This window comes from Saccopteryx leptura, chromosome 9, assembly GCF_036850995.1.
Source record: "Saccopteryx leptura isolate mSacLep1 chromosome 9, mSacLep1_pri_phased_curated, whole genome shotgun sequence".
NCBI classification, from domain to species: Eukaryota; Metazoa; Chordata; class Mammalia; order Chiroptera; family Emballonuridae; genus Saccopteryx; species Saccopteryx leptura.
This window is the reverse complement of record NC_089511.1, coordinates 27,328,641-27,354,835: the sequence shown is the minus strand read 5'-3', so window position 1 is coordinate 27,354,835 and position 26,195 is coordinate 27,328,641. Positions and strand designations below refer to the sequence as shown.

The following is a 26,195-nucleotide window of genomic DNA, read 5'->3' as shown; positions in this document are numbered from 1 at the left end:
CACCATAAGCACAATCACCACCAATCAGAGGCTATTCTTTGCCCAGAATGCCAACCGTGGAGTGGAGAAATATCTCTTTGAAGATGTACCTACCTTTAAAAAAGAGAACTTTATATGTCATAGGAAGGACCCCTTTAAGAGTAGATTAGAACAACTCTGCTGTAAAGTCTTTCCTCTTTCCTTGAAATTTCTGCATGTGATAACAGTAATAAAATACCAATGTACAAAACACCCCTCTTATATATTTCTTAATCCCCAGACCAACCGTATGAGGTAGATAGAAATGTTCCCATTTCACAGATGAGGAGGAGACAAGAACCCTCTAAATTTCATAATCATACAGCTACTAAGTGGCAGCAGCAGGACTTGAACTCCGATCTTCTGAACTAAACCCCCTTGCACTTTCTTCTGTACCATGTCATAGGGATCCTATCATGGGGAAAGTCCTTGGGGAGGTAGCATTTTCAAGGACACGGCTCTGATCAAGAACATACCAGGTGGGGCAAAAGTAGGTTTATAGTTGTGAGTATGTGAAACACAGAGTTTATTCTTGAATTACTTAGTAATTATTGTATTATTTTTCATACAAACCACTGTAAACCCACTCTGCCCACCCCGTACCGTGAATCACTGTTGTTGAGCTCACCAAACTGAAACTGACTGAACAGGTGTAGCGATGCTTTCCCTGTGCTGTCCTTGGCCCCTCAGTCTTACTGACCTCATAGTGTCAGTCACCTGGTTCTTTGTCCGAAAGCTTTCTCTTGCTGAGGCTGCCTGCACAGAAGGCAGGAAGTACCAAGGAATTCATGTTCCCCATGTTCACAACAGCTTTCAGCTGATGACTGCTGGGAGCTGGTGCTTAAGTACTCCGGTTCTCTCATCCCTAGGTGGGATTACTCTGTGCTGGGCATCTTACAGTGTCATTCATCATTCCCCTGCGGCGCGAACCTCCAGTTGCAGACAGGTGTAGCCGGCTCGCTAACGCACCTTGTAGTGACTGCCTTTCCTTTCCTGATTCACTTTCCCACCTCTCCCACCAGGGTGTTCTAGATCCCAAATAAATACCTTGCACTTGAATCCTTCTTCCAGCTCTGCTTCTGACTTGTGAGACCCTCCGGCTGTCCCCGTCTCATCTTTTCAACCCTTCCTTGCTGTAGTTCCCCACCCATTTCCCCACCCCCACCCCCATTCCTGTAGGTCCGGGCTTATAATTTACATGGTGCGGGAACGCCAGCCACCTGGTCTCCTGCCTCCCAGCCTCTGCTGTGCTGTTCTCACCCACGCTTTCCCCTGTCATGCTCTCTGCTTCCACCAAGGCTTTGCTCGAGTCCAGCCCCCCTGAGAGGCTTTCCCTGATGACTCCTGCACGGCTCCCTCCCATCCACTTACCAGGCCTTTTGCAACAGCACACCCTCATACAGTACTTCCCCCCATTCACACAAGTACACGTCAATAACGTCAAGAGCACAGGTCATCAAATAGAGTAAAATAATTAAGAAGTGATGAGTTTTAAGTATTTGGTACCTTTATACTTTTTTTTTTTTTTTTCATTTTTCTGAAGCTGGAAACAGGGAGAGACAGTCAGACAGACTCCCGCATGCGCCCGACCGGGATCCACCCGGCACGCCCACCATGGGGCGATGCTCTGCCCACCAGGGGGCGGTGCTCTGCCCATCCTGGGCGTCGCCATGTTGCGACCAGAGCCACTCTAGCGCCTGAGGCAGAGGCCACAGAGCCATCCCCAGCGCCCGGGCCATCTTTGCTCCAATGGAGCCTCGGCTGCGGGAGGGGACGAGAGAGACAGAGAGGAAAGCGCGGCGGAGGGGTGGAGAAGCAAATGGGCGCTTCTCCTGTGTGCCCTGGCCAGGAATCGAACCCGTATACTTTTGAATTGTAACCAGATATACTTTAATGTTCAATATAATAGCTCTGTTGAATGATTGGCTCACAAAAATTGTAAATATTTAACAACAGACTCTTGTGAGCTGCTGTGAGCCCGCTGCAGCGCACCACTGCGTCTGCTCTGTGATTCGGAGTGTCTCTCACGGTGCTGGGCTGCAGTAAGAGTTCTCGGAACACTTCTAGTGTGGGGGAGTGGCTTTAGCTTTCAAAAAAAGCAGATGGCCAAAGAAACTGAGAAAATATGGCGGCCCTCAGACATTGTCTCAGTGAATGTTGTTGCTGAACTGCTTAGGGCACCAAGCCAGAGGATGGGCAGGTCTGGTCCCTGGGCTGATAGCGTGGAAAATGAGCATGTGATAGAAACTGCCAATTACCTCTTTGTTAATTCCTTTTTGGGGATCCCCTATTTTCTCCTCAATAGGAACACCAGGGACAATTCCAAAGATAATTGTATGTCTGAAGTTGAGGGTATGCTTCTCACTGTTAGTTAATAAGCCAGGATTCTAGTTTGGACTTTGGTGTTACTGGGCAGTGCAGGCTGCTTTAGACACTGGTTGTTTACTGCCAACTAGAGTCTGAGACCCTGCCCTGTCGGGGACCCTGTCATGTAGGATGATGGTAAATGCTCACACATAATGGTTACGAGCAAGGCTTTGGAGCCAGACTGTTTGGGTTCAGACGTCAGTGATGACCAACATGACCCCAAGAAAAGGATTTAATCACTCTAAGCCTTTGCTCATCTATAATATGGGGATAGTAATTGTACCTCATGGACTTATAAGGATTCAACGTAAAATTTCACGTAAAGCTCTTAGCGCAATGCCTGTCATGTAGTATGAGCTCCAATAATGTAAGATGACAATAATAACAATAGTAACATACTAACAACTTTGGGAATTGGTAGATTAACTGGCATTGATGAGGTTTCCTTAATGCAGGACTTCTCAGTCTTTAAGATTCAGAATGCCTAGTGTATTTCTAAAAAGTGACATTGTGTGCTGAATTTTCAAAACCACTGGTGTTTGTGAAACACACCAGTGGGAGAAGCTCATTTTTAGCTTTATCTGGAAACCTTTGAAATTTCCCTTCAGGAGAAAAAAGCAGCTGCTGCTTCCCAACTTTTCATGTTCCCGTGCCTTGAAGCAGCAATGTTATTCATGCTGACAAGGCGTCTCCTGGGACCCTGCTCAGAGCCCCAGGGAACCAAGTGGAGTTTTGAGGATCCTTGTTTTCCTTAGAAGAGTTGATATGTTTGCAAAGACTATTCCAACTGTAATTACACTTCACCTTATCGGTCGTCCTTATTCTCCAAAAGCAATCAGAAGAGGAATCTATTCTCTCTCTAGCAATCTGGCTGCGGACATGTATGTGAGAAATGGTTTCCGGTTGTGTTCCTCCCTAAGCCTGTGGTGCTCCTGTGGAAGCCATGCTGAGAGGAGGGGGGCGGGGTGAGCTGGCAGGACAGGTGGATGGACAGATGCAGTATGCTGGCGTGGAAAGAATCAGTGAGCCAGCAAGGTGGGTTCAAATCCCGGCTCCTCCACTGAGTAAATGTCTAGTCTCGGACAAGGGACTGAATGTCGCTGTACTTCCGTCTCCTGACCTGCTGAAGTGGTTTGGGCTGTGAGTGGCCCATCTGAGAAAACCCAGGTGGAATTGCCCAGCACTTAGTAGCACAAGGAGTCTTTACAATCCTTACTGCAGAGAAGCGAAGAAGTGAAGAAGGGGAGAGGGTTGGAAGAAAGAGATAATTTGAGAAAGAACTGCTATAAAACAATGTACAATTAATTAAAAGTTAAATTGATCTTTAAAAATAAGTGATTGCCTTAATTTTCATGTCTTATGATGTGACCGGAGGCAAGGTGCTTTCCTCCTCTGTGTCTCCTTCTCCTTCTTTTGGAGCAGGGACAAATCATAGACTCTCCTTCCTGCAGCGATTGTAAGGGTGGAAGGGGTCTGATGCATAGAAAGTGCTTAGGACGGTGCCCAGTTCCTAGTGAGTGCTCGCTATGCGTTGTTGATGATGATGACATATTGTTGTTATTGTCATTCTTCGCCCACATCCTCCTGTTTCCCTTTCTTCTCTCTCAGTTCTACTCTCCTTCGCTGTTTTAAGCCACTGAAACAGATCATCCTGTCAGAAGATAACCACCAACCCTTCTGCAAGGGTTCTTCATTTTTTTTTTTCTAAATTCTCACAGCTCCTGTTATCTGTGCCTTCACTGGATAATTAATCACGGGACAAATACGATGCCTTCTCTTTTGTTGTCTGAGTTGTTACTTCCGTGTTTTCATTGCTACTCTATGCTTTTATTCCATTCCCTCTAAACAGGAACTAAACAGCGGCTCCATGCCCTCTCTCTCATCACTGGTGGCGGAGACATAGCTGCTGGCTTTTGCTTTTCATAGAAGGTTACTGCCCAGCTCGTGAGCAAGCCCAGCTCTGAGGAGAACTGATATTTATGGTTTCAGGCACCGTGTTAGTAAATCAATGCTGGGAATATAAAATTAAGGGCAATGTCTATTCCTGCCTCTGGGGAGCTTAAGGTTTGATGGGGGATGTGGACAATAAAAAAGACAACATATATGATATCTCAGTGTTGGGAGTACAGGGTGCTGGGGGCACACAGATGGCACTTGAACTGGGGGGGGTCGTCATCCAAGAAATGGGAGCTAAACAGAGGCATGAGGAATTATGTTGAAATGGTCCTGAGGCTGCTGAGGGAGGTTCTGCCTAGATATTAATGTTTTTTTACACAGCCTCATAGTAAAATTCTAGAATGTTCTGAGATTGTTTCTCTCAGTTAAGTTGTACCAGGTGATCAAGCAGGCACATAGTCAGGGTTTCTCCATACAAGAGAGTAGCAAAAGTGAGCTCTATGCCTGACGAAACCCACCCTCCAAGTGATCCTGTCATCAGTCAACTCACAGAACTCGGGACTAGGAAGTGTGTCCCGGAGGCTAACTCCCACAGTGATTGTGCGCGTGTGTCTCATCCTAACTGCGCATTCAGTGACGTCATATTGGTAACTCGGTATTGGTCATGGTGGAGAGTATTTACACCATGGAAATTGGCCAGTGTGAAATATCAGGGCTTTCATTTCTAGGACTGGTTGTTAGAACATTTACCATTATGCCAATGTGTCTACCTCCATTTTCTATGCTGCCTCTTGCAAGGTGTAACCACTTTATAGGTCTCTATATCTATTTCCACTGGGGTGCATATAATTTTATTTCCACTGTATTGGGCACTACTTGCATTGAAATCTTCTGAGTCCTCTTCATCCTCTTGCTACTGCTTTGGGGACCACACACAGGCATTGGTTGAGCGGCTTCACGCAGATGCAACCTGACAGGGCCTTGGGTCCTGCTTGTACCTGTGCTTCACCCTGAGGCGTAGCTGATGTGACAGTGGGGAGCCGACTCACAAGCATGTATAGCCCAGAGGTCCTGGGGAGCCGGTGCCTAGGCTGCCACCTCGACTAACAGGGAATGACAGTCACTGACAATGTGTCCCCCTTTGGTTTCCCAGGAAGACAGTGCTGAGATGCATTTCCTAAATCTCCCTAGTAACTGAGCAGTCCGCCTGTATGTTCTCCTGCAACCTGACTTTAGCAGGGAAGGAGACAAAGCCACAGAGAGTTGCAATTACTTGCATCTCTTAATAGAGGAAGATCATGCATCTGCTTGACAGAGGAAGTGGGATTTGAACCCACACCAGTGGGTTCAAATTCAAAGATTCACTCTGAATCTTTCCAAGCCTGCATATTGCCTCTGCCTGTCAATCGAGTCCTGCCAGCTTACCCTCCCCTCCCACCTCCTGAGGGTGGCTTCTACTGGATCACCTGGGGCTCTTGGAAGAACATAGCTGAAAACCACTTATCATAGCAGATGCTGCCTTTGATACGTGTCCTTCCTTCATTTCCTAAATTCTATCTTCCTCGGATTACTTCTCACATACATTCTTGCACTCAAGCCTGAATCCCAGGCTCTGCATTGAGAGGATCCCAGCCTAAGAGACCCCTGGAGTCTGTTGACATCTGCCTATTAATCACATGATGGTCTTGTTGTGTGATATATACAGTGATAAGAAGTAAGTACAATGGAGGACCAGTCAATGCTACCTTCTTTTTGAATGTTTGCCTGGTTCCCCCAGACCTAGATCTAGCACAATGCTTAGAAGGCCAATGAGAGAAACAGTCGCCACTGCTATTGACGGTTTTTAATGACTGTTTTTTTTACAAGGCGTGTTTCTCAACACTGCCGATCTGTGATAAGCTTATAAACACTTTAGGGGAGGCACAAACCTAGGTGATGAAAGTTACGGAGGGTGAGTCATATTTGCAAAGCATCGAGGCGAGATCTTGTTACACAACAAACCTAACAAACCTAAATTGCATCTAATGATAGAAACAAAATAACGATGCGGGAAAGCCTGCCAACCTAGAAAACAGAACAAAGCCAGTCGACCTTTGAAGCACAGGACCACAGAGGACACTGACAAATGGCAGCCAAGTGGAAGCCAGAAACAGGAACAAAAACCACATCGATCTGAGCAGGAAAATGATCTCGGCAGGGGTCGCAGGGACCACTCCGGGGATTTGCTCTCAGCAGCTTCTTCCAGGGAAAATCTGAAGAATGCTTCTTGTCAAATTTTTAAACACACATGCACGCACATGCACGCGCGCACACACACACAAGGTTAGAATCTTTTTTTTTTTTTGTATTTTTCTGAAGCTGGAAACGGGGAGACAGTCAGACAGACTCCGCATGCGCCCAACCGGGATCCACCCGGCACGCCCACCAGGGGCGACGCTCTGCCCACCAGGGGGCGATGCTCTGCCCCTTCGGGGCGTCGCTCTGCCGCCTGGGGCAGAGGCCAAGGAGCCATCCCCAGCGCCCGGGCCATCCTTGCTCCAATGGAGCCTTGGCTGCGGGAGGGGAAGAGAGAGACAGAGAGGAAGGAGGGGGGTGGGGGTGGAGAAGCAAATGGGCGCTTCTCCTATGTGCCCTGGCCGGGAATCGAACCGGCATCCCCCGCACGCCAGGCCAACGCTCTACCGCTGAGCCAACCGGCCAGGGCCTACAAGGTTAGAATCTTGACAAAACGCCAAGGACAGTGAGCATGACAACAGGCATCTCCTTTCAGTTGCTTTTTTTTTTTTGATTCTGCTTCAGATTCTTTTCTTCCTTAAAGATAATGAGGCCATGCCAACACATTTATGCTATCTGGTTTTTTAACCATAGGAAAATTATTTCAAGATCTAGAGCACCTAAACACTGAATTGTCTTTTTAAGGTGCCAGTAGGAGGCGCACGAATGAAAGCCCTGTACCTTGAGAGGCAAGGGGAGGGTTTCTAAGGGTCTTTCCGAACCACAGCCGCATGAGTTGAAGTCCCCGGTTGCCATCAGTATTTCCTTTATGAACCTGTCCTGTTATTAAACTTGCAACACTGTAGTTGAATCATCTGTTTTCCTGTCTACACCGGTGCTTCGCTTTTCTGTCTCTCCAGAGTGTGGCTCTGGGCTTGGTAAATAGTAGGTGATCAGTACTTATAAGTTGGTTTACAAATTGAATTGAAGACTATTTCGTGGCACTACATGAAAATTGCAAAAAAAAAAAAAAGGGTCAAGAAAATGAATTCATAAGTGGTCCAAACAATATTGAAAGCATACTTCTTTACTCGAAATTCTTATATTAGTTAGAAAGAAAATTAAAAAAAGGATTATTCTGAGTCTCTCTAGGGAAGTTAGGAAGTATTATGGGCTGAATGTGTGTTTTATCCCCAATTTCATACGTTGAAGCCCCAATCCCCATGTATCCAGAGCAGACACCGCCTCCATTTTGCTGTGACCCCCTGTCTGTCCCTAAACGAGCGCCATAACCTACTCCTGATGTCCTCACACATGCTCATGAGCAGATCTGGCACTTACACTTACAACTGTGGGAGGAAAAAGATGTATCGGAATAAAGCCGGGAATGCGGTACATCAATAGAGTAACAGCAGCTTTGTTTAGGGTGGCACAATTATGGATGTTCTGTTTACTAATTTCTAAATGTTGTGTAGTGTGGTTCCATATTTATATATTTGTCCTTTTAACTGCAAGGAAAAATTATGCTGGGGGGGGGAAGCAAAACAAACACATGAGCAAAGTCCATACATATTCACAAACACATAGGAGCTCCAGAATAAGAAACCTGGCTTGGATTCCTGGTACAAATGACCTCAGTCCCTCTTTTTAAATATCTGTACAATGGGCACAACGCCACTTGTCCTGCCTGTCTCTGAGGGTATACTGTGAGGCTTGATTCCACAAGGCAAGGAAAATGCTGTGCAAATAGGTGTGTGGTGAGGTGTGGCCTCAGTGAATTGACACCTCTCTTCTTCCCAGCACAGCCTAGCGTTCAGTGGCTTAGATAATAAAGGTGATTATTTGGAGTGTGTCCAATTGCCAAGCAATAAAAATGCAGTAAAATAGGAACCCAGCTCGTTCATAATTCGTAGACATTGAGGCAAGCAGAGAGGGAGGTGGTGAAATCCCAGTACTGGGGCCCTGGAGTGCGGGACATTTGTGCTGCCACTTAGCAGCCTGTGGCTCGGAGGAGGCATCAAGTATCCTTGCCTCATCTGAGACATGGGCACAAAGACACCAACCCCAGGGGGTTGGGGTGAGCATCACATGGCTGTCAGCTTAATCACCACGTCCCCGCGTCCCCATCCCCAGCTGATTTTTGATGCTGGTTGAGCAGACTTGTGGAATGGTTAGGCAGATGTGCCGGAGGAGCTGGGACAGTGACATGTGTTTGGGAGGATAAACGGAAAGGAAGAAACACTCAAGTTGGAGCAAGCACCCACTCTGAGGCATTTCTGTCCAGTATTCATGTTACAGCTCACATGTGGCTTGCAACACTGGCAGGAATAGCAAGAGTCATCAGTCCCATTTTAAAACTGGGATGAATAGCAAGGGTATCAGTCCCATTTTACAGATGCAGAAAATAGGAATGGACAACCCAGGCTCCGGAACACCAGTCTTCTTCCCCTGAACCAGGCCACTTGGGACCAGGGAGATGGGGCAAGCAGAGTGAAGGGCCTGGGACAGAGTCATCCCACTCCTGGAGAAGGTCGGAGCCTTGGATACGAGCATGGCTTCAGGCAAGAGCCAGCCCGAGAGTCCAATGTGCCTTCACCACCTCTTGGCTATGTGACCTTGCCCAGGCCCCTTACCTTTTTCTCTGAGCCTCAGTCTCCTCACCTGTTCAATGGGGAAGTAGTAGTCCCTGACAGGATTGCTGTAAGTCTAGCTGAGCCCGTGTTCTCGGGACAGTGCCTGGCTCAGTGTAAACACCAAAGTTTAGCCACTGTTGTTACTTTGTCCTGTGTCCAGGGCTCCCGAGGCAGCTGTTCATGTAGTGTATTAAATGACTAACCGGAGCATGGCAAGTTCCTGGCAGCACCTCCTCAGACAGGCGAACAGTTTAGTAATCAGATGGTTTAGTGGTTAGTAAGCAACTAGATGGTTGGAGGACGCGGGATCCAAACACCAGCATGTGTTTATCATTTGTGCCGCTCAGAGCTTCTGTTAAAACAGCTCCCACAAGTGTCTGGAAGTGACTAAAAGCAGAAGGCAGGAGCACCAGCAAGCCTTCTGCATCTTGGCAATGGTAGATCCAGGAGAAAACCGGTCTGGGAAGGTTTAATTGCAAGAGGATAGAAAGATGCCCCCCCCCCCATCCCAACCATCCGAGAGGACCACAGAGGCCGGCCTCACTGTGTGCCCGGGCGGGCGTGCCCTGACGGCTCTCCCCGCACAGCCTCTTGACATTTTCACAGCCAGCCCCTAGAAGAGGCACTGCTCCTATCCCCGTGAAAGAGAAAGTGAAGCAACTGTTGGGAGGACTCACAACTACATATAACTGGAGGAAGGGAGACTTGAACTATTCTCGAAACCCACCCCTTTAATCCTTACGCTACATTTTGTTTTTTCAGCCCCTCACTAAATAGTTTCCCATTTTGACCTTCTCTGACTCACCATTTTTTATGGATTGAATCATGTTCATTTCATCCCCGACCCCTGGCAAATTCACATGTTGAAGTGCTAAGCCCCAGAACCTTAGAATATGATCTTTGTTGAAAATAGGGTCATTGCAGACGTAATTTGTTAAGATGAGGTGACCCTAGCCCTGGCCAGAAAGCTCGGTTGGTTAGAGCATCATCCCGAAGCGCAGAGGTTGCCGGTTTGATGCCTGCAGGGCATATACAGGAACAACGTGACGTTCCTGTCTCTTTCACTCTCTTCCTTCCTCTCTTGCTGAAATCAATAAATAAAAATTAAAAAATAAATCAGGTGACCCAGATGAGAAAATCCCCTATCACCTATGACCACCTATGACTGTCATTACGAGAAGGGGAGATTTGAGGGCAAGCACACAAAGGCAGAGGCTGGGAAGTCGCTTCCACCAGCAGAGGAGCAGCAGAGCTGGCCAGCAGAAGCCGGGGGAGAGGCACGAACAGAGCCTTCTCCCAGCCTCACGGGGAGGAGCAGAGCCTTCTCCCAGCCTCACCGGGAGGAGCAGAGCCTTCTCCCAGCCTCAGGGGGAGGAGCAGAGCCTTCTCCCAGCCTCAGGGGGAGGAGCAGAGCCTTCTCCCAGCCTCACGGGGAACCAGCCCTGCCCACACATAGCTTTTTGTACTTCGGGCCTCCTGGACTGTGATACAATGTATTTCTGTTGTTCCAAACCATTCAGTTTGGGGTATGTTTTCATGGCAGCCCCAGGAAACACATGCACAACTTCTCTGGTAAATGGGGTGCTTTGTTTCTGCTTCCTGGGTGAGGGAAAAGGAGGCCCAGAGGAATGAAGTGTTTGCAGCTCAACAGCAAGGGTTAAGAATCCAGTGTGTGGGTCTCCTGCTCAAATGCTTATCACACCTGGTTGCAGCTGCTTCTTCATAGCATAACATGCCTCGTGTTGGCAGAGTGGTTTACAGTTCATACGAGTTCAACACGTGTGGACTCAATAGGTTGTACAATGGCCATAGATCCTTTGCAGGAACAGTGGATGTGAGTGGCACTGTTTCCAGTGGAGGCAAGTGAGGCAGAGGGAGGAACATGGGTGGCAAGGAAGGCATCATCTTCAGCGTGTTTACCGGCCAGCATGTGCCTTAACCCTCGTGCATTCTCTGACCTGAATGTATATTCCAGTATTCAAACGATCTTGGGCTGTAGCACCGCTCCCTTTCCTATCTGGTCTAGAGGATGGGTCAGAACCTGTGATAACGCATCAATACAGACCCCTCAGCAAATACTGGGCAGCGGTTTTTTCCTGGTGCCGCCTGGCGAGTAAGACATAGAAAGCGATTCCTCCCCTGACTGGGAAGGCGAGGGAAGCAAGCAGATATTCCCAGCCTTGGGAAGCCGCAGAACCTCGCCTGGGTCTTTTAAAAAATCACATCCAAGAGCAGCCTGCATCGCCTAGGTCTCTCTGGCTCCCAAGGAAACCCAGTGTCGTGATGTTATTTTCAGCCAAAGGATGGGAATGAAGGCAAGCATGATCACTTGCTTCATAACAGAGGTGTACTGAGAGCTAAGCTTCCAGATGTCTCACGAGGTGCGCTGAGCTGTGAAGGAACCGAATCCTGCAGCATGCTGTGGTTTCTGGTGGAGATGAAATTGTCTGCCTCGGGCCTGGATGGCAGACGACGCACCAGGCTGACCAGAACGCCTGCCCCGAGACCCCGGCAGTCTTTTGCACGGCACATGTCTGTTCTCCCTGCTTGCTGTCTTGCCTGAGGCCCTGCTCCCAAAGACCTCAGCTCTGGGAGGAGGGCACACTTGCAATGCACTGGAAGAATAAGAGCTAGGAGACACGTACTGTCTGCCACGCTAGTGATCGCTTACTCTCCGTCCAGCATTGGGTCAAGCACCTTTTGCACATTTCGTTCCTGTAGGTCATTTAATTCCTCCATTTGGGAATTGGTGGAAGGTACCTTTATTTTTCCGTTTTCACAGGTAACTGCTCATGCACATGTCAATGCGAGAGGCAAGCCCATGGGGGCCCCGAATCGGGAGTTGGTCACCTAGGACTGGGATCATGGCGAGACGGGGGAATGTTGGGGTTACTTTTGCAGAGGACTTAACACGGTCCCTGGATTGTGCAAGGGGAGCAGGAATTTTTCAGGAGGATAAGGATGAGGGAAGGCAGAACGGGTGGAGACAACAGCATGAATAAAGGCAAGAAGACAGCAGCCACTGAGGTTTTCCGAAGAACCACAGTGCCCCAGGGAGGCTGGGGTGGTGGGTGCAGCTGAACCTTACCCCGTTCCCTCTCCCCTCCCACCCAGGGCGGCCCTCCCCCCCTCCTCATCACCCTGTGCCCAGCCAGATGCTCCGTTTCCTCCTCCCTCCCTCTCCAGCTCCTAGGCTCTTGCCCAGGCTGCGACACACGCCTGGGACTAGGTCATACCCCGTCCCACCCCTACTCTCATCCTTCAGGTCACACTTCCTGCTTACGTAATTGTCTGGCTGCTCAATTCTGCCCCCGTGGCTGCTCCTTGTGCTCAGACCCAGGCCTTCTCACTTACAAGTATGTCCTCCGAGTCCAGCCTCTGCCAATATTTGTTGAATGGATGATATATTAATTTTTCAACTGCTGCTATAACAAATCGTAACAAACTTAGGAGCTGAACACAACACAAATTTATTCTCTTCACAGTGCTGCAGATCAGAAGCTTGGAATAGGTCTCAGGGTTAAAATCAAAGTGTTGGTGAGGCTGCTTCCTTCCGAGGCTCTAGGGGCGAATCTGTTTCCTTGCCTTTTCTGGCTTTTGGAGGCTACCCGCACCCCTTGGCTTGTGGCTGCATCACATCACCTTTTCTCCCTCTAAGACCTTAGTCACATCGCCTTCTCTGACTCTGAGCCTCCTGTCTCCCTCCTATGAAGACCTTTGTGGCGACATCAGGCCACCCAAATAATCCACAGTAACCTCTTCATTTTATAGTCCTAATTTAATCACACTTTCAAGGTCCCCTTTGCCGTGTAAGGAAACATACTGAAAGACTTGAAGGATTACGATACAGGCATCATGAGGGGGCTGCTATTCAGCCTGCCACAGATGAGCAACCTGAACCAGAGCTGGGCCTCAGTTCATCTGACATGTTGGGTAGATCGGGGCAGAGCTGAGGGCAGATATGTCACAGGGCTCGAGGGCATGACAGTGCTGATCGGTTTGACCTGCAGAAAAGACACATGACCTGGGCACGCTGAGAGAGTGTGTATGGAAACTGGGAATGTGTACATGGGCTGGGCTGGAAGATGATTCAGTTGAACTGAAAAATCTAGAATTCTACTTGAGAGAAAGGGGGATATGCAGCAAAGATTTAAAAGAAAGAGGCCAGGAACATCAACATGCACAGTGGGCACTTCCCAAACCTTAGCTTCCTCACCTGGAAACAGGAGAATGGACCAGGTGGAATGAGTGGTTTCGCCAGGCCCTGTGACTGGGATATTGGTAAGGACTGAGGCCAGGGACATGGACTTCCCAAGCTTCTCGCCGTCTCCCAAGTCCCCTTCTCCCAATGCTGAGGAGCACCCCTTTCTCTCTTCCTCTGTACAACAGCTTTACTGAGATATAACTGCACACCCTACAAGTCACTCATGTAAAGTGTACAGTGCACAGACTTGTGCAGCAATCAACATTAATTTTAGAACATTCCTTTGCTGCCAAAAAGAACTATCTACCCATTCGCCGTCACTTCCAGTTTCTCTCCAACTCCTCCCCCAACTCTGCCAGCCCTAGGCAACCACTAATCTACTTTCTAAACAACCCTCCTGTGGACCCTGCTCCTCCCGGCTCTCTTCCAGGCTTGTTCTGCTCAGTGCCAAGTGAGAGACTTACGCTGCCGGTCAGCCTCCCCTACGTGTGCATTCCCTACCTGACCCTCTGCATGCGGACTGCTGTCCTCCACTGCCTCCTGAAAGGGCAGCGGTCACCCTGGGGCCAGATCCGAAGGCTGTTCCTCCGTGTGCTTCCTGCCTCACCGGCAGCAGCCGACACTAAGACCCGTCAGATGGTCACGATGGTCCCCTCCCTGCTGTCCTGTTTGTGAATGCCTCCCCTTTTGCCTGTTGTGTGAAGGGTGGGGGATGCTAGGGCTCTGGCTTTAGCCCTCTTCCCTCTGCAGTAAAGACGTTAATGCCCTTGGCAAGGCCCGAGAGCCAGACTGTCTTGGTCTGAATGCCAGCCTCCCACATGCCAGCCGGGTGACCTGGAACAGCTTCACCTCCCTGGCAACCCGTTTCCGTCATCTGTCCCACAGCGGTGAGTGCACGAGCTAATTAAGGGAAGGGCTTGGAAAAGTACTTGGCACATGCTATATACTGTTTGCTCATATAATTATTTTGCTGATTATTTTGTTCAAAGGAGTTTATTCATTGTCATTTTTTTCAACAACTTCTATATATTCCCTGAACTTTAGATTTCTATTAAATTCCTTTAAAAGCAAGGACTCTGGGCAAGGATCACTTCGCCAAACCCTCACTGTTGAGACTGTGAGACGGGGACAGTAGTCACTGGGTCTCAGGGTTGCTGGAGTGTGTATATGAGATAATACGTGCCAGACACACAGAGTGACGACTGGCACAGAGTGAGTCCTCCAGGGGTGGCAGCAGAGGGAGTGACCATCTAGCCCTCTTCACTCACCTCAGTGTGACTGCAGGTTTGAACCTGTGGACGTCTCCACCTGCATGTTCTACTGTAACCATAAACCAGACTCACATTTCAGCTCATCACTCATCACATCTGTCACACCGCACCTATCACATGATCTGGCTGCCACCCCATTCCTGCTCTCCCAGGTTGTAAGACTATATCAGTCATCCCTGACTCTTGCTCCTCCTTTGTCCTTTAGTTCCAATTTCCATCCTTTCCAGTGACTTGGATTTGCTCACTCTCTCCCTTCCTACTGCCCTCATTTGAGGCCAGGGCTTACCTACGGTCTGGTCTCAAAATCTGCAATGGGCTCCTGGCCAGACAAGCTACACGGAATACGTCACACATGACCTGCTTTTTGGTGATTCTTTTAAAATACACTCCCTACCCCCAGCTGTGTCTTGGAAGGATCTTCTAAATCTTTAAAGAAGGTCTATGCCAGCCAGTTGCTTTCTGTCATAATCAAATGGTGCCTTCCATGGTTTCTCTTTGAGTGTCTGCCTCTTAGTTTGGGCTTGGGCATCTGTTTCAGATGTGTGGCTTCATCCTCTCCTAATTTTCCAGTCTGGTGTTGGAGCCAAAGCTTGTAGCTTTTTATAAAACAGACTATCCCACCCCTACTCAGCCGTGTCTCTTGGATCATTCCACCCTCCCTGTTGCTAGTTCAACGTTAATCTTCCTTTTATCAAGTCACCCTCTTGCTCTGGGACAAGTAAGGGTCTCTTTCACACTCAGCATCACAGTGTTTTTCCTTCATTTATTCTTTTAGATAGACCTATCTCTCTATAAGTTTTCTGATGGCATAGAATGCAAGACATATCGCTAAACCACACTTACTAACATGAAGGCAAAAATGCGGTGGACACATAAGGAGGAATTAGAGGTGCTTAAATCAAATAATGGACTGCATTTGGGCAGTAACCGTCACTGCAGCCAAGGCAAAGGGAGATATACAAGGAAGGGCACAATTAACCTAGTTTACTAAAAGGTAATCATGCCCGATTGCTGGCGAGGCAAATTCTTTCCTACCTTCAAACAGAAGGATGATATCACCTCATAGACCAGCTGCAGCAGAATATCTGCAGTGATAGAGATGTTCTTCTATCTTCATAGAGTAGCTACTGACCACATGTGAACACTGGCCACTTGAGTGGCCAGTACAACTAAGGAACTGAATTTTTAGTTTGATGTAATCTTAATTTAAATTTAAATAGCCACATGTGGCTGGCTAGGGGGTACAATCTTAGAGAGTGCAGTCGTAGACCTTTATTTAAGTATGTTGTGAAATACCATAGATAACACTGTTAGTAGAAGATTTTAAAGCTGCCAAGATCTCCATGCAACCCTGTATCAGTTTTCTAGGACAGCCATAAAAATATACCACAGGCAATGTGGCTTAAACAACAGAAATTTATTTCCTACAATTCTGGTGGTTAGAAGTCCAAGATCTTGGTGCCAGCGGCATTGGCTCCATTCTGGGGTCTCTCTCCTGGGCTTACAGATGGCCATCTTTTCACTGCATCCTCACACGGTCTTTCCTCTGTGCACACAGGCCTGGTGTCTCTCTGTGTGTCCTAGTCTCCTCTTCTTGTAGGTACATCAGTCAGATTGGATTGGAGCTTACCCAAAGGCCTCATTTGAACTTAATTACCTCTTTAAAGGCCCTATATCCAAATACAATCATATTCTGAGGAACCGGGGGTTAGGGTTTCAACATATGAATTTGAGGAGGACACACTTCAGCTCATAACAGAGTCCTCTGTGTACTATTAAATGGCAGATGGGCAAATACATTTTCTTTTCTTTTCTTTTCTTTTTTTTAGGTGAGAGGAAGAGAGATAGTGAGGCAGACTCCCACATACACCCGAACTGGAATTCACCTGGCAACCCATCTAGGCTGACGCTTGAATCAACCGAGCTATTTTTAGTGCCTGAGGCTGACATACTCTGTGACCAATTGAGCTATTCTCGGTGTCCAGTGCCATGCTTGAACCAATCAAGCCACTGGTTGCAGGAGGGGAAGAAGGAAAAAAGGGGAAGAGGTAGAAACAGGGAGAAGCAGATGGTTGTTTCTCCTGTGTGCCCTGACTGAGAATCAAATTTAGAATGCCCATAAGCCAGGCTGATGCTCTATCCACTGAGCCACTGGCCAGGGCCGCCAAAAATACATTTTTAATCAGAGGCTACAGCTGCATAGTCCGAGTGTGTATGTTTCAAGTGTCATACTTGAGACCAGAATGGGCTTCTGGGAATTGACAAGATCAAATGGTACATGTTCCTTAGGTCACGCTCTCTCACAGGAAGCCCCCAATTCAGAAGTTGACTCCAGCTCCTCTGCCTGTCAGCGAAAGTCTCCAAGATTTGACTCCACTGACCCAACCAGTTTTCCTCTCCTCCTCAGTTAGCAATCTCTGCTTTGATTAGCTTAGACCTCCAAACCCAACCTACCCCATACTCACTCCTACTCCTGTGATTTCTTTCCCTCCTGCTTGTAATACCTTGTTCTTGTTTTTTTGGGGGGTTGTTTTTTGTTTTTTTTTTTGTATTTTTCTGAAGCTGGAAACGGAGAGAGACAGTCAGACAGACTCCCGCATGCGCCCGACCGGGATCCACCCGGCACGCCCACCAGGGGCGACGCTCTGCCCACCAGGGGGCGATGCTCTGCCCCTCCGGGGCATCGCTCTGCCTCGACCAGAGCCACTCTAGCGCCTGGGGCAGAGGCCAAGGAGCCATCCCCAGCGCCCGGGCCATCCTTGCTCCAATGGAGCCTTGGCTGCGGGAGGGGAAGAGAGAGACAGAGAGGAAGGAGGGGGTGGGGGTGGAGAAGCAAATGGGCGCTTCCCCTATGTGCCCTGGCCGGGAATCGAACCCGGGTCCCCCGCACGCCAGGCCGACGCTCTACCGCTGAGCCAACCGGCCAGGGCCAATACCTTGTTTTTTAACCTCAACATCATCCAAAGAATTTATATCCTTCCAATCTCAACCAAGCCCCACCTCATTCTTGAGACCATTTCTGAATAGGCATTCTTCTTTAACAGCATTCTTTCTCATTTCCAAATCCAGAGGCATTTGAAACCAACACCCATGATTGGACCCTGAAGTATTCTTTAATTGTTTCACGGTTGTCTCAAAAACTAAATCACAAACTCAAGGGTTGGTGAACACAGGGTCTATCCCTTCTGTAGACTAGACAACCTAAAATAGAGTTGGCATCCTATTAGCACAGAGTAGGTGCTCAATAATATCACTGCTGCCTGGTTGACAATTGTATTTTTCATCCCTTCCCCATCTCTGAACTGTTTGGAGAGATCAGCTTTTTTCCAATTTACTATACAGCTGTGCATTTAATATCCAGAGGCAAACCTAAGGCTGCAGTGTATCCACTCTGCTTCGTGTCTTAAATTTACAGTAAAGTCAAAGACAGATGGCTAAAAAGAAACCCTAATCATCTCTGATATTATTAAATCTAGTCGGAGGGCTCAGAGAGCCCAAGAAAATTTTCTTTTAGTCCCTATGGGATTTATAGTCCATAGATGAAATTATAGAGCTGGTCTGAAAAGCAATTTTGGGAAATCATTTACCGAAGGGGAGGGGAAAAATCGTTATAGTCCTCCTTCCGAAGTTCGTAAGTAATAAGCATACTCGACTCTCGTCAAGCCCAGAAGAGCTGCGTGGGCTTGATAAATAGCTGGGTTTGGCTCAACTGGAGCTCTAAACAGATGTCTGTAAATATTGCAGAAAAGAACCCTCAGAAAGTTGGTGGGTGTTACTGATGAGCGCCTGTGGATGTTTTTGTTGGCAAACAGGCAGCGGCCGTCTGTCTCCCCTCTGTGCATGCCTAGCCTGCTATGGGACTTATAATTAATTCCTTTGTTTCTCTGTGACTGTCTTAACCAAGATGGCTTCTGTTAGGGGCGATTTTGACAATATCAGGAGATATTTTTTATTGTCACAGCTACTGGAATCCAGTGGATAGAAGCCAGAGATGCTGCTAAAGATGCTGCAATACACCGGATAGCCCCCCCAAAAAAGAATTATTCACTCAAAATGTCAATTGTGCCCCAGTTGTTTTATAGTAATATCTTGTTTTAGGATTGCTTGTATTCATTCATTCACTCATTCATTCAAAAAATGTTTGTTGTTAAACATGGAAAATATCCAAGTATTCATATTTCTGTTTGTTGGTGAATTCATTAATTCACTCATGTAATAGAAGTTTATTGGTTATCTATTCCATCCCAGGCACTGGGATCTTGAACGGCATCGCCAGGGCCTCTTCTCATCTAGGGTTTATATTTTACTGGAAGGGAGACAAGAGTTTAAACAAGATGACAAATAAGTGAACAAGATAATTTCAACCAATGATAAATACAGTGGAGGTTATCAAACAAGGTAAAGGAGGAGAGGATGACCCAGGCAGGGGTGATTGTGTGGGAAGCTACTTTCAGGAGGGGGTCTGGGAAGGCCTCTCTTTATAGGTTGCATTAAAGCTGAAACACAGTGATGAGAAGGAAGCTCTGCAAATCTGGAGGGGAAATGTTCAAAGTAGGGGGAGCAATAGATTCAACAGCCCAAGACAGGAAAGGCTTGAGTGGGTTCAAGCACCAGGGACATGCAAGCCACTGAAGCTTGGATATAGCACGCGAGGTAGACAGCATGAGGTTGATCAGAAGTTAGGACTTCAGTCTGGGCAGGGCCCTACAGGCCTGGGAGAGGAATTTAGACTCTACTCCAGGTGCCATGGAAAGCCATGGGAGGGGTTTAAGCAGGGTAGACATGATCTATGTTCGGTAGTGATAAGTTCATTCAGACAGCTGGGTACTGAATGTCCTATAGAAGGGCAAGATGGAGGCGTGGGGCCCAACAGGAGTTCCTTATAGGGGAGAATCCAGCTTAGGCTGCAGTGCCCTGAGTGGGGAAGAAAGGAAGTGTGTGAATTTGGGAAGCAGTGGGAATAGAGTCCTGGACTTGCATATGAGCCACTATTTAGTCAACTGTCAGCCTTAGCTTTCCCATCTCTACTCAGTGGGTCCTGAGACGCTCTGCTCTGCATCCTTGGTCAACTCAGTTCTTGAACCAATCCCGACTTAGCTCCAGTATTCTCAGAGCTCCCCTTTCCCTAGCTGCCTTCCAGGCAGTGGCCATGGCTGGTCAGACCCTCTCTGATGAGAGCTAAGCTAGCCTGGTTCCCCCTCCCATTCCTGAGTTGGATTGAGACCTCCTTTGAATATCATCAGACTTCTGCAGTTGGAGCCTAATAATTTTTGCTTCTTCCCCAGTAAATAACACCCTTAAGACCGTGATGTAGTACCTCCTAACCATGACATTTTAGTGGCCTCCGGTGGGACTTAGAGTAAAATCTAGATTTCCATTCAGCCCCTAATGACCTATCCATTCAAGCTCTCCTAGAACCATTCCCTCTTTCGCTCACAATACAGGAAAACTGGTCTCTTGAATCTATCATGGTCTTTCTTTCCTCATCCCTTTGCTTTTGAGGGTCTCTCTGCCCTGTATTCCCCTTTTACAGTTTTTTTTTTTTTTGCCTCTTTTATGTCCTATGACACCTAACCTCTCTTCTCTAAAGTCACTCTACAGCATGCATTCTCAATGGGCATGATTCCATACCCGAAAGGGTAAAAACTGGTTTTTGGAGGATGATAAAAAAAATCTTATTCTTTTAGTGTATGAAGTACAGATATACATACATGACGTAAACAGACAAATAGATGATAGGTGGGTAGATAGACAAATATAGATGATATACCTATGGTAATAAAATTTCATAGGGGGTTTAATTAGGGAAAAGAAATCTAAAATTTCTCCTTATGGGCTAAAATGAAATAGAGGTAGAAAACACTGCTTTATAGAAACTTCACCCCACTTACTTGTCAACATATGACTTAATTTAACTCCTTCCAAGAACTCATTACAATTGGTGAATACCCTGTTTATTGTTGTTCGCTTCAGTGTTTTATGCCCTTTCCCACCCTTCTGAATATAAGCTCCATGAAACCCAGGGGTCTTGGCCATCTGTTCACCACTGTATCTTCAGCATCTGCACAGTGGTAGGCACATAGTAGTTATTCAATACACATTTGGTAATTCAATTATTACCATTATGACCAAAGACTAATTTTAAATACTAGAATAAGGAACCATTGGGCCAACAGGATCTCTCTTGGGTTTCAAACTCTGCTGAAATGCTACCAGTTTTACTGGGTTTCTTTTGGGCATTGAGTCTAAGTATAAGCCCCTTTTAGCGCCTTTGGTCAAGTTAATCTCTCATCCCTGATCTTGACTATTCCCAGTTTTCTCTCCTTCCTGATCACCGAGACTCTGGTAACAGTGGAATCCAGCTGTCCTCTATTGCACTGAGACACCATAGTGAATACCATGTGGATGTCTGACTCATTAAATTAAAAAATATTTTCAAGAAAAGTACAATGATAGGCTAACAATCTTGGAAATTACACAGCAGAGGGAAGAAATGATTATCTGATTTGATTTATCAGTAAACTGAATCACAGTGAGCATCTGTAATAGAAAAAAGACAGGAAGGAAGCAAACCTTCCTGTTATCCATAAATGTTAACAATGTTATCCATTTCTGGAATGTGGACTTGTAGTTAATTTTCTCCTTATGCTTTGGTTAATATAGGAGTTTCCTACCATAAACATTTCTGTCTATTATCATAAGAAACAAGGGTTTTAGTGGTTGGGTTTTTCAAGGGCATTCATAATACTGCAGAGGATCAGAGATGAGTCCTGGTATCTGGATCTGGGGCCCATCTTATTTTATTACAGTGATTCTCCACAAAGCTTTCTAGGGTGATTTCTGTATTGAGGGAAGCCATAGGATTTGGCCAGCCTTGTCCATTAGGCAAATAGCATGAGCCTTCTTGCCAGGAGGATGCCCTATGAACTTTGTGCTTGTTAAGGTTTTCAAAGGTGCCCCTGACTCCTAAAGTACAAAAAAGTATTGGTACTATTAAGCACTTGCCCATGCAAAATGAAAAAACAAACAAAAAACCCCACACATTCTCATATATTTAAAAATATTTCTTAGTGGCTTCATGGCTCCCTGAAGTCAAGGTTATAAATCTTGGCTTAGGAAGATTACTTAGTAAAATACCTCTGGACACTTAGGCCACACCTCTTCATTTTCTCCTCACAGGTAGCTATCATGACTGGCTTCCCACATGTCTTCAGTATCCTTAAAGGTTGCATTAAAGGTTCTTAATTTTTTTCATGATCAAGGAATGATTTTTAATTACTAGAACTTTTGGTAGATCAATTAATGAAAACACTCAGTCCACGCAGGAACCAATAGCAATTAAGACTCAATTTACAACAGGAGGGCCCACATAATCCACAGAAGGGACATTCCAGGAGCACCCAGCTCAGGTGATCAAGGAGGTGGTGCCACTGGGTCCCACAGGACACCTACTACATAAAGCCATCCTACCAAGAGTGGGAGTCATAGCAGATCTACCTAATACATAGAAACAAACAGAAAGAGACAGCCAAAATGCAGGGACAAAGAAAATGTCCAGAATGAAAGAATAAAAGAAATCTCCATAAAAAGAGCTAAATAAAATGAAGGCAAGAAATTTACTATATATAGAAAGAGAGAAAGGACAGTACATAATGATAAAGGGGACAATCCAAAAAGAGGATCTAACCCTTATAAACATTTATCCACCCAACATAGAAACACCTAAACATTTAAAGCAAATAGTGCTGGTTATAAAGGGAGAGATCAACAGTAATACAGTCATTGTAGGGGATTTTAACAACCCATTGGCACCAACGGATATATCTTCCAGGCAGAAAATCAACAAGGAAATGACGGTCTTAAATGACATACTAGATCAGATGGATTTAACTGATATCTTCAGAGCTTTTCACCTCAAAGCAGAATATACATTCTTTTCAAATGCCCATGGAACATTTTCTAACATACACTACATGTTAGGGAACAAAAAAAGTCTCAATAAATTTAAAGAGGTTGAAATCATAATAAGCATCTTCTCTGATCATAATGGTATAATACTAGAAATCAATCACAAGAAAAAATAAACTGAAAAACACCCAAACACATGGAGGCTAAATAACACGTTATTAAACAATGAATAGGTTAACCGTGAGATCAAGGAACAAGTCAAAAGATACCTTGAAACAAATAAAAATGAGACCACAACAATCCAAAATCTATGGTACGTAGTGAAAGCTGTCCTAAGTGGGAAATTTATAGCAACCTCAAGAAACAAGAAAAATCTCAAATAAACAACCTAGCTTTATACTCAAAGGAACTAGAAAAAGAACAATAAACAAAACCCAAAGTGAGTAGGAGAAAGGAAATAACAAAGATTCAGAGCAGAAATAATATAAAAAGCCAATGAAAGCAAGAGCTGGTTCTTTGAAAAGATAAACAAGATTAACAAACTTTTAACCAGACTCATCAAGAAAGAGAGAGGACCCAAATAAATAAAATCAGAGATGAAAGAGGAGAAGTAACAACTGACAACAAAGAAATACAAAGGATTGTAAGTAAAAATTATGAACAACTATATGCCAACAAATAGGATAACCTGGGCAAAATGGATTAATTCCTAGAAACTTACAATCTTCCAAAACTAAATCAGGAAGAATCAGAAAATCTGAATAGAACAATACAACTAATGAACTAGAAGCAGTAATAAAAAACTGCCAACAGACATAAGTCCTGACCCAGATGGCTTAATAGGTGAATTTTACCAAACATTCAAAGATGAACTGACACTTATCCTTCTCAGACTATTCCAAAAAATTCAAGCGAAGGGAAGACTCCCAAGCTCATTTTACAAGGCCAGCATTATCCTCATTCCAAAACCAGAAAAAGACACTACTAAGGAAGAAAATTATAGGCTAATATCCTCAATGAACGTAGATGCTAAAATCCTCAACAAATTATTTGTAAACTGGATCTGGTAATACATTAAAAAGACCATACACCATGGTCAAGCAGGATTCATTCCAGGGAGGCAAGGTTGGTACAATATTCGCAAATCAATAAATGTGATACATCATATAAACAAAATGAAGGATAAAAATCACATGATCACATCAATGGATGTGGATAAAACCTTTGACAAAATTCAGCATCCACTTATGATAAAAACACTCAACAAAGTGGGAATAGAGGGAACATACCTCAATGTAATAAAGGACAAACCTACAGCTAACATCATACGCAATGGGCAAAAACTACTAGCATTTGCCTAAGATAGAAAACAAGAAAGGGGTGTCCCCTTTCACCACTTTTTTTTTTTTTTGAGAGAGAGAGAAAAAGAGAGAGAGAGAGAGAGGAGAAATATTAACTTGTAGTTGCAGCACTTTTGTTGTTCCTTGATTGCTTCTCAAATGTGCCTTAACTGGGGGCACCAGGTAAACCAGTGACCCCTGACTCAAGCCAGTGACCTTGGGCTCCAAGCCAGTGACTTTGGGCTCAAGCCAGAAACCATGGAGTCATGTCTATGATCCCACACTCAAGCCAACAATCCCACACTCAAGCTGACGAGCCTGAGCTCAAGCTGGATGAGCCCACACTCAAGCTGGCGACCTCGGGGGTTTCAAACTTGGGACTTCAGTGTCCCAGGTCAATGCATTATCCATTATGCCATCACTGGTCAGGCCCCTCTCACTACTCTTATTCAACATAGTACTGGAAGTCCTAGCCATAGCAATCAAAAAACAAAATGAAATAAAAGGCATCTATTTGGAAAGAAAGAAGAAAAACTGTAATTTTTTGTAGCCAATATAGAGAACACTTAAGATTCCACCAAAAAACTACTAGAACTGGTAAATAAATTTAATAAAGTAGCAGGATACAAAACAAATATCCAGAAATCAGTTGCATTTTTATATATCAATAATAAACTATCAAAAAGGGAAACTGAACAAAACAATCCCTTTTACTTACAATTGCATCAAAAACAAAACCTAACCCTAAAAATAAATTTAATCAAGGATATAAAAAACCTATGCTTAAAAAGTTATAAGACAGTGAAGAAAGAAATTCAAGACGATACAAGAAGTACAAGAGTGTAGTAATGGACAGAAATAATATCATGAAAATGTTCATACCACCCAAAGCAATGTACAGCTTCAATGTAATTTCTATTAAGATACCAATGACATATTTCAAAGAACTAGAACAAATATTCCAAAAATTTATATGGAACCACAGAAGACACAGCAATCTTAGGAAGGAAAATGAAATTGAAGGAATCATGCCACCTGATATCAAACAAAACAGCATGGTACTGACATAAAAACAGGCATATAGATCAATGGAACAGAATACACAGTCCAGAAATAAACTCATGCATTTATGATCAATTAATATTTGACAGTTGAAACAAGAATACAAAATGGGGTAAAGGTAGTCTATTCAATAAATGGTGTTTGGAAAAATTGGATAGATACTTGCAACAAAATGAAACTAGACCATTTTCTTACACCATACACAAAAATAAACTCAAAAGTGGTTAAAGACTTAAATGTAAGAGTTGAAACCATAAAAGTCCTGGAAGAAATCATAAGCAGTAAAATCTCAGCTATTTCTCATAGCAATATTTTTTCTAACATATCTCCTTGGGCAAGGGAAACAAAAATAAAAAATAAACAAATGAGATTACATCAAATTAAAAAGTTTTTGCACAGCAAAGAAACCATCAACAAAACAAAAAGCCTACTGAATGGGAGAACATATTTGCCAATGATACATCTGATAAGAGATTAATATCCAAAATTTATAAAAAACTTATAAAGTCCAACACCAAAAAACAAACAATTCAATTAAAACTGGGAAAAGGACCTGAATAGACAATTCTCAAAAGAGGACATGCAGATGGCCAGTAGACATATGAAAAGATGCTCAATGTCACTAATTGTCAGAAAAATGCAAACTAAAAGCATAATGAGATAGCATTTCACACCTGTCATAATGGCTATCACCAATAAATCCACAAATGACAAGTGTTGGCAAGGATGTGAAGAAAAGGAACCCTTGTGCACTGTTGGTGGGAATTCAGATTGGTACATCCACTGTGGAAAGCAGTATGGAGTCACAGCAAAACATTAAAAATGGAACTGCCTTATGATCCAGTGATCCCACTTCTGGGAATATAGCCGAAGAAACCCGAAACACTATTTGAAAGAATATGTTCATTGCAGCATTATTTACAACAGTCAAGATCTGGGAGAAGCCAAGTGTCCACCAGTAGATGAATGGATGAAAAAGCTGTGGTACATTTATACAGTGGAATATTACTCAATTATAAAAAGAGAAGGAAATCTTACCTTTTGTGACAGCATGGAGGGACCTGGAGAGTATTATGCTAAATGAAATAAGCCAGTCAGAGAAAGACAAATACCATATGATTTGATTTACATGTGGAATCTAATGCAAAAATTATAAACTACCAACAAAATAAAAAGATGTATAGATACAGAAAACAGACTGACAGCTGTTAGGGGTGCTGGGGGCTGGGTGAAAAAGGCGAAGCGATGAAGCAAAAAACAAACAAACAAACAAAAACCCAAC

The 26,195-nt window shown here is 45.1% G+C and overlaps 1 protein-coding gene across 1 annotated transcript in view; it reads right to left on the bottom strand.

Annotated features, from left to right (window-relative positions):
• Positions 1–26,195, bottom strand: part of VAT1L (vesicle amine transport 1 like) — a 158,964-nt gene that overhangs the window by 50,158 nt on the left and 82,611 nt on the right. The window lies entirely within an intron of this gene.